The following is an 8606-nucleotide window of genomic DNA, read 5'->3' as shown; positions in this document are numbered from 1 at the left end:
ACTGGTGAGAAAACTGAAGCCCAAGGTCCCACAGCTACAACACCCATGCCTTCCTCACTCCCAAACCCAGCTCTCTCTCCACTAGGCCTTACTGCCCTCAGGTGATTCCTACCCCAAGCATATCAACCCATGAGAAACTACCAGAAACACACGTATAAACAAACCAAAATTTTTATTTATAAGTAATGCAAGAAAAAGAAAAATAATCAACTTTGAATCTAAGTTTGAAGGAAGTCCCATTAAAATGAAATCCTCTTCCTACTCACCCCCCACCCCCAAAGCCAAACAAGTAACTTTCATGTCCTTAATACTTTTAACTGAAATCAGAGAATCACCCACTGCCCTTTTCACCTGAACTCCTGGGGTAATACAAAGATGCCCCTGTCAGAAGGTTCCTAAGCAGACCCCCACTGATCTGCAGCTGGGAGGTATCTGCTCAGAACATTTACAGCCAGGCCCCCCCCACACCACTTCTCTTGGAGGCAATTAAAGTAATTCAACTTGCAATGTCTAAAGGGGTGTATCTCAACAGAAATTATAATTTTAATGGCACTTATGGCTAAAGGCATCCTGCTGGTAGGAGGCAGCTCCATTCCACCTCAAAACCCCCACTGCTATTCAAAGGGCTACAAATGAAAACCAAGTTGAGAACAAACACACTCAATGTGAGTAACCAAAAAACCATATTCCCCCAGTCTGGTCATGAGGGTCACTGAATGGAGACCACTTCAGAGCAGGGCTCATCACCAACACAACAAACAAGGTCTTCTGGGCCACAAGAGGTGGTGATCTGGCTCCAGACAGCAAATACACCAAGCCCAGGGGCAGGAGGGAGACTTGTGCCCTGGTCTCTGGAGGCAGGGTCTCAGTTGGGGAAGCAGGGGAAAGTCCAATGAAGAAAATCCCACACACAACCTCCAGGAAGGCAGAGGAGGCTGCTGAAGATGAGGACCAGACTGGACAGAAAGCCTCCAGGGAGCTGGCTGTCTCTGGGGCCTCTGGCAGCCTGAGAGGCAGGGGGATGGGGATGGAGGTGGGGGGAAGCTGTACACTCAAGGAGGAATGGAGTCTTTTCTTGCCTGGTCAGGATATCCAGGCACTGAGGTAGTCATTCCTGCTCAAAGGGGGAAACAAAAGCAAAAATCCCAAAAGGCCTTAAAGGAGAAACGCAGACAGGTCCCTACAAGAGGCTTCTGGAGAAATCCTGAAAATGCAGAAAAGGGCTTGGCAGTGAAGAGCAGGCAGAAGGAAGCTTCCAGATGAAGGTCTTGAAGGCTGGGGAGTGGCTAGGGGATTTGGAGGTATTCTAGACCAGGTGAGAGGGGAATTAGGGGGCAGGATCAGGGTAAGGGTGTACCTGCTCACTGGATTATGCAACATTTGCACCCACAGGCCTCCCTCTGCTCACTATTAGGGAGAATCTTGAGTTACTCCTCAGCTCGGATCCTCTGAATTTCTCGAACCAGCTCATGGAAGGCTTGTTCCACACCTTGCCCAGTCTTGGCTGATGTCTCCACATAAGGGACCCCTAACCTCTTGGCCACCTCCTGGCCCCGTGTGGGGTTCACCAGCCTGTCGCTCATGTCTACTTTGTTGGCCACCAACACCACGGGTACATGGTTGGTGCCCTTGATTCCCTGTAGATGGTCCCAGAGCACACTCACATTCTGAAAAGAGTAGAAATCATTCACTGCATAGACCAAGAGGAATCCCTCTCCCCAGAGCATGGCCTGGTTCCTGAGCGGGTAATATTCTTCAATGCCTCTGGTATCCATGATGTGCAGCTGGCACTGCTCTTTGTCCACCATTGTTTGCTTACGGTTCAAATTTTGGATGGTGAGGTCATATTCGGTCACAAAACGATTCTTAGTAAACTGCACGGTCAGTGCAGTCTTGCCCACAGAACAGGTGCCCATCACCGCCAACTTATACATCTTGGTTCTGCGTCGGTCTGGATCACCTATGGAGGTATGGACACAAGAAGCCATGAGAACTGGGAAAGGCTCAAGTGGTCTCTAGTCTACTTTCCAGGCTGCAAGGAAGGGCTGCAAGAAGTCAGCCCATTTCACTGGAGGTCACCTCTCGGGAGGAAGACTTTCCTCCCGCCTCCAGCCTCAGTGGGCTTCTTTGCCAATCCTCTTCCCCGCCCCTTTCAGTTCAGTCAGCCCAGCTGCACAAGGCTGAACCCTCCCCCCAGTGATAGAACTTCAGATACTGGAAATCTCTGAATCCCCTGGCTCTTCTGGCCAATTCCAAACCTATTAGAGCATGTGCTCCAGGCCCTCCCACTGGCTGGCTTCTCCAAGATATTCTCTGATTTACTGGGGCCCTCCTCAAACCCCTCGACCCAGAAGACTTCGGGATCAATTCCAAAGGCTGTAGGAGGCCACAAAATTGTGCTAACTATTTCTGCAGGCCATGTTCCTCCACACTAATGTAGCCCAAAGGGGTTTGGTTTGGGTGGCTGCTGGGTCTGCACATCCCGCATAAAAAGGGCCGAGAGTCTCTGCCCGGCTCGGTTGCAAACTGGGCTCCCCCAAGTGAACCTGCAGTGATACAGCCCAAAGTGTATGGGCTCAGGCAGCCAAGGTGGGGGCAGGGGAGGCGAGCCCAGCGGCACTGCCCGCACTATTCTGGCCTCATGAGGAGCCAAGCTGAGCCAATACCTCCCACATTAATGCAGTCCAACATGGCACTAACTTGGGGTCTACTTGCCTCCTTCCCCATTGCTGCTAACTGAGCGCTGGCCTCTACATACCGTTTTGGAGCTGTAAAAATACCCAGCCAGGTCGCATTCAGGTCCAGTCTTTAAGGGTGGAACTCCTCAGAAGCAGAGAAGTAGCTGGGGCCTCCGGCGTACTGCAGGGATTTCTGGGAACCTCGGGTCTCCTGGGTGATTTGAAGAACGCCACCGCTAGGTAACAAATGCTCCTGCGAAGCACAGCCCACTCCTTTCAAATGTGGGGAACCTCCCTCATTGTGGAAACTCCACCCCAAAAGCATTTGGGAAGCCCCACCCCTCACTACAAGAGCCTGTGGGGAACCTTATTCTACTTTTGCTGGAGCTTTGAAGATCCCATGAGCCCTTGTTTGTGCAGCTCAGGAAACCCTACCTCAACAGCACTCTTGGGAGTCTGATGAAGCCCTACATATACCCCGAGCGTTATTGACCCCAGCCCCACAATGTAGACTGGGGCCAGGGTAGTTTATCTCCGGGATTCAAATCTAAGGTTGATAGTCCAAGAGCCAGTGCTTCTGGATCAAAGATAGTGCGCACAAAAGTCTTCAGAACGCGAGGCCCACGGGAAAAAGCCCGGCTTTGGCTTTGACCCTTTAGATAACTTGCGCTCTCTCCTCACTTTGAACCCCACTCTTATCCCCTGAACTCCTCATGGTCTCTCCTCCTTCTTTTTCCACCTCCAAATTCCATTCCTCCCTCCATCCTTCCCCACAATGACTCTGGGCAACCTCGCCTTTTCCTTCCAGCCTCAACTGCCTCCAAGTATGCAGTCCCTCCCCACTTTCATCTTCTCTCTTTTTCCAATCTCCTTAAACTTCAGACAGACTTTTTCACATTGTTTTCCTGGCCTGTGCCCAGCCTCTTCGGGTGGGTTCTTCCTCGGAACTCCAGGACAAAACTCATCTGGCCCTCCCTTTCGGGGTACCAAGCATACCCCACCACTTTTTGTCCTTGGGTTCCATCAACCTAAATCAAGGATCAGGTGTTTTGAAGATCAAGACCCAATTCCTAAGCCTGAGAGCCCCAAACTCCAGTTGTCTTAAGTTTTTAAAAAAATGCACATTTCTAATGTCTTTTGGCTTTCTATCACATTTCTTTCACTACATCCCCCAATACAACGGGCACCCCCATCCTGACATCCAAATGACCCAGCTATCAGTTTTTGACAGGACATTCACCTTTCTGTCCCTGCAGTCCCTCAGACTGTGTCCAGAGGAAGGAGTTACAGGCTCCATTGCCCCAACCAAGAGTAACAGTTCCAGTCAGAAAAAGTTTGGTTTAATGGCCTCTGCATTGGCATTATTGAAGTCAGCACTCATTGGTTTACTTCCCTGCATCTGTTTCTTGTTCTCTGGGTCAGTCTCTAGGGCTTCCTGCCTTTTTCAGAAGTCCTCAGGACCCCTCTTTTTGACAGTATAATCATATTCCATCCCATGCTTTGACCATCATTGGTTCTAACGTTTCCCCCATGATGGGCACCCACTTTGCTTCCACTTTTTGGCTACCATAAATGCTGCTGTGGTTCTCTCTCCTCTCCATATGTCCAACAGAATCCCCTTTTCCCATCATAGCAGGTGGAAACCTCATCTTCCTCCTGTATCAAAAAAAACTGAAAACACTTGCTATAAATTCCTTCTTCTCTCTTCCTTCCTCCTCATCTCACACCCTCTTGCCATGATCTGGTTCTTTCCCATCCTTGATTCCATTCTCAAATGCAGAGATGCCTCCTCCCCTTGTCTAGACCAGCCCTTCTCTATGCACCCTCCATCCCATCCCCTCCTGCCTTCTCCCCAGATAGCCTGTCATCCCTATTCTCTCTTCCTAATTACTGACAGCTTCCCTGCTGGCTACAAATATGCCCAGTTCTCCCTAACCCTTAACAAACTCATCAGAAAAGAGAGAAAAACAAAAACAAAAAAAAGGATGAAAAGAAATACAGTAATCATAATTACAAATGTTAAGGGGCTGAACTCATCCATAAAATAAGTCAGAAGTCTATAGAGAATAGATTAGGAACCACAATCCAACGACATGTTTTTTGTAAGACACTCTTAAAACAAAAAGACACAAAGTTAAAATGACGGGCTAGGTTAAATCTATTTGGCTGAAGCAAAAAAGTCAAGCTTAACAACTTTGAGCTCAGACCAGACAAAAAGAAAAATAGATCTCATTTAAAAAGAGAAGGAAATTACCTTTTGCTAAGAGGTACCGCAGACAACAAAGTCATCTTAAAAACTTTTTATACCAAGTTTTTCAAATAAAGGCTTCATCTCAAATACAGAGAGAATATAGAACTGAATCAAATTTACAAAATTGCTGCTTACCTGCTCACCTACTTCAAAGACAATACAGTGGAATGGAAAGATCACTAGATTTGGAATCGGGACGTGAGTTGAAATTCTGATTCTGTAGCTGTGTGGGCTTGATAAAGTAATTTAAACTATCTGGGTCTCAGTGCATTTAGGTTAGGCATAGGGGCTCTGCCAGTTCTCTGTCCTTTAAAGATCTTATGGATCTGAGCAACCAAGGAGGCACTTGAAGATAAACCCCACTCCTCAATGCCACTTCTTGCTGAGTCCTCAGTTTCAGTTGGGCCTGATAATTGAGATGACTTCACTAAGCCTTCTGCGTGTGATTGGCATTTTGGAGAGGCAGTAAGACATGGAAAATTCTAAACCTAGATCTTTGCTGAGTTAGGAAACTTGTACATCATTTCTAAATGAACGGCTCTTTCCATGCAACTGATGAAATAGGTTTTTTGCCATATTTGCTCAAGTAGAAAATGTTTTATTAAGATGCTTTTAGGAATGAAAAATCTCAACTCTGGAGTTACACTTTACATCCATTAATTTGGCTATGATGACCCCAGAAGTTGGAAATATTCTTTTGGGGTGCTATAGATTTAGAGGCATAGTGATACAATATATGTAGGTTTGTATTGGTCCAACTGTTTGGGAAAAGTCATTTGGTGTTCTAATTCATGAAAAGGGCATCAAATGCCCATACTCTGTGACACAGAGACCCCACCCCAAGGCATGAAATTGAAAGAACTGAGGGAGAGAAAGGTAGATGCAAAAGAAATAGAACCAATGCTCTTCAGTTGGAAAATGTTTAAACAAATTGGGTACATGGACATATTGGTGTATTTTTGTGTCATAAGAAGGTGTAAATATATAGAATTCAGAGAAGCATGAAGATGGGTAAACAGATGGATTGAAGTAAGGAAAACTGAGAAATACAACATATACTGTGGCTTCCTCATCAGTGATCTCTTCTATTTGAAGTTCCTTCTGACAACAGTAGATGTATAACTGTCTATGCATCCTGTATAAGCCTGCTAAAAGTTATCATAGATAATGAAGCAATATCAATACTAAATATATATGTACATATTTATACATATGTATACATACATACACACACACACACACACCCCAAATGGTATAGCATCTAAATTCCTAGAGCAGAAGTAAAGAGAGCTGCAAGAAGAAATAGATAGAAAAACTATACTAGTGGGGGATCTCAACCTTCCTCTCTCAGAACTAGATAAATCGAACCACAAAATAAATAAGAAAGAAATTAAGGAGGTAAATAGAAAGCTGGAAAAGTTAGGTATGATAAACCTTTGGAGAAAAATGAATGGAGATAGAAAGGAATATGAATTTTTCTCAGCAGTGTATGGAAACTATACAAAAATTATTTGGGTCATTAAAACCTAAAAACCAAATATAGAAAGGAAAAAAATGGTAAATGCAATTTTTTGATCCTGATGCAATAAAAATGACATGTGATGAGAGGTCAGGGGAAAATAGACCAAAAATTAATTGGAAACTAAATAATCTAATCCTAGAAATTGGGTGGGTGAAGCAACCAACCATAGACACAATCAATAATTTCATCCAAGAGAATGACAATAACGAAACAACATACCAAAATTTGTGTGATTCTGCCAAAGTGATTAATAGGTGAGATTTTATATCTCTAGATGCTTACTTGCATAAAATAAAGAAAGAGAAGATCAATGAACTGGGCTTCCAACTAAAAAAGTAGGAAAAGAAAACATTAATAACCTCCAATTAAATATCAAATTTGAAATTCTGAAAATGAAAGGGGAGATTAATAAAACTGAAAATAAGAAAACTATTGAATTAATAAATAAAACTCAGAATTAGTTTCATGAATAAGCTAACAGAATAGAGAAACCTTTATTGAATTTGATTAGAAAAAAAGGAAAGAAGAAAATGAAATTGTTACTATCAAAAATGAAAAGGGAGAACTTTCTACCAATGAAGAAGAAATGAGAACAATAATTAGCAGTCATTTTATCCAACTGTATGTCACTAAATTTGATAATCTAAGTGAAATAGAGGAATATCTACAATAATAGAGATGGCCCAGAATGATAAAAGAGAAAATAAATTACTTAACCAGTCCCATTTTAGAAAAAGAACTAGAGCAAGCTATTAATCAATTCCCTAAGAAAAAATCTCCAGGGCCAGATGGATTTACACTGGAATTCATTTAAGGAAGATGAATTTCAATATTATGCAAATTATTTGGACAAATAAGGAAAGAAGGAATCCTACCAAATTCCTTTTATGACACATCTATGGTGCTGATACCTAAACCAGATAGGGTGGATAAAAGAGAAAGGACTTTATAGACCAGTGACTTTCTCTAATGAATATCTATGCAAAAATCTTAAATAAAATTTTAGCAAAAAGATTGCAGCAAGTTATTTCCAGGATAATACATCATGACCAAGTAGGATTTATACCAGGAATGCAGGGCTGGTTCAATATCAGGAAAACTATTAGCATAACTAACAAAAAGCATATAATTACCTCAATAGATGGAGAAAAAGCATTTGATAAAATCCCACACTCTTTCCCATTAAAAACACTAGAGAATATTGGAATAAATATTTTCTTAAAATGATCAGTAGCATCTATTTTTTCATCTGAAAATACTGGCTACATTTTTAAAAGTCCAAATATCATCCTTCAGTCTGAGCCTTCTTTTCTCCAGAATAAATAGAATACAGAGCTAGAATAAGGGTGTCTCCTTTGCCCAATATTATTTTGCGTAATTCTAAGAGATGCCGAGGATAGCATTTGGATTAAAAAAAAAAAATCAGTCATAAAAATTAGACAAAAGAAAGTCAATACTATTCCTATTTGCTATTGACATGATAATTTACTTAGAATGTCTCATGCAATCAACAAGTAAAATAATTGAGATAATACTTCTTCAAATGGAATAGGTTGCAAAATAAACACAAAAATCAATATCACTAATATATAAAAATAACAAAAATTAATAGCAGACAATATAAGACAATATACCAGTCAAAATAACTAAGAAATGTATAAAATATTTAAAAGTCAATCTACTGTATAAATATTACTAAATGTTCTTTAAAGAAATTTTTAAAAAATGTAAATGGCTGAAGTAAGGCTTGCTTTAGTGTTCATGGCTAGGCCAGACTATCAATATAAAAATACCATTATTTACATTATTTACAAATTTAGTGCTACGGTAATCAAGCTATCAAAGAGATATTCTACAAAATGAAACAAAATTATAACAAAATTCAACTAGAAAAATAAAAGATCTAAAATATTAAATGCAATGATAGGGGGAGGTTACAAATGAGGGAATGCTGGTACCTTCCAACCTTAAACTATATCAGAAAGCAGCTTTAGCACCAAAAAAATTAAAGAATGTAGGATAAGAAAGAAAGCAGTCAATTGGGATAAATCTTTTTATTTAATACCCGTGATAAGGTTTAATATACAAGATATATAAAATTTAACTGAAACATATGAAAAAGCCATTCTTCAATGCTTTTTTGTTGTTGTTGTTT

The 8606-nt window shown here is 41.6% G+C and overlaps 1 pseudogene; it reads right to left on the bottom strand.

Annotated features, from left to right (window-relative positions):
- Nucleotides 1-1361: 1361 nt before the first annotated feature.
- Nucleotides 1362-2727, bottom strand: LOC100921365 (annotated as a pseudogene).
- Nucleotides 2728-8606: the final 5879 nt, after the last annotated feature.

The sequence above is a fragment of the Sarcophilus harrisii genome, chromosome 5 (genome assembly GCF_902635505.1).
Source record: "Sarcophilus harrisii chromosome 5, mSarHar1.11, whole genome shotgun sequence".
NCBI lineage: Eukaryota > Metazoa > Chordata > Mammalia > Dasyuromorphia > Dasyuridae > Sarcophilus > Sarcophilus harrisii.
This window is presented reverse-complemented; position numbering and strand designations above follow the sequence as displayed.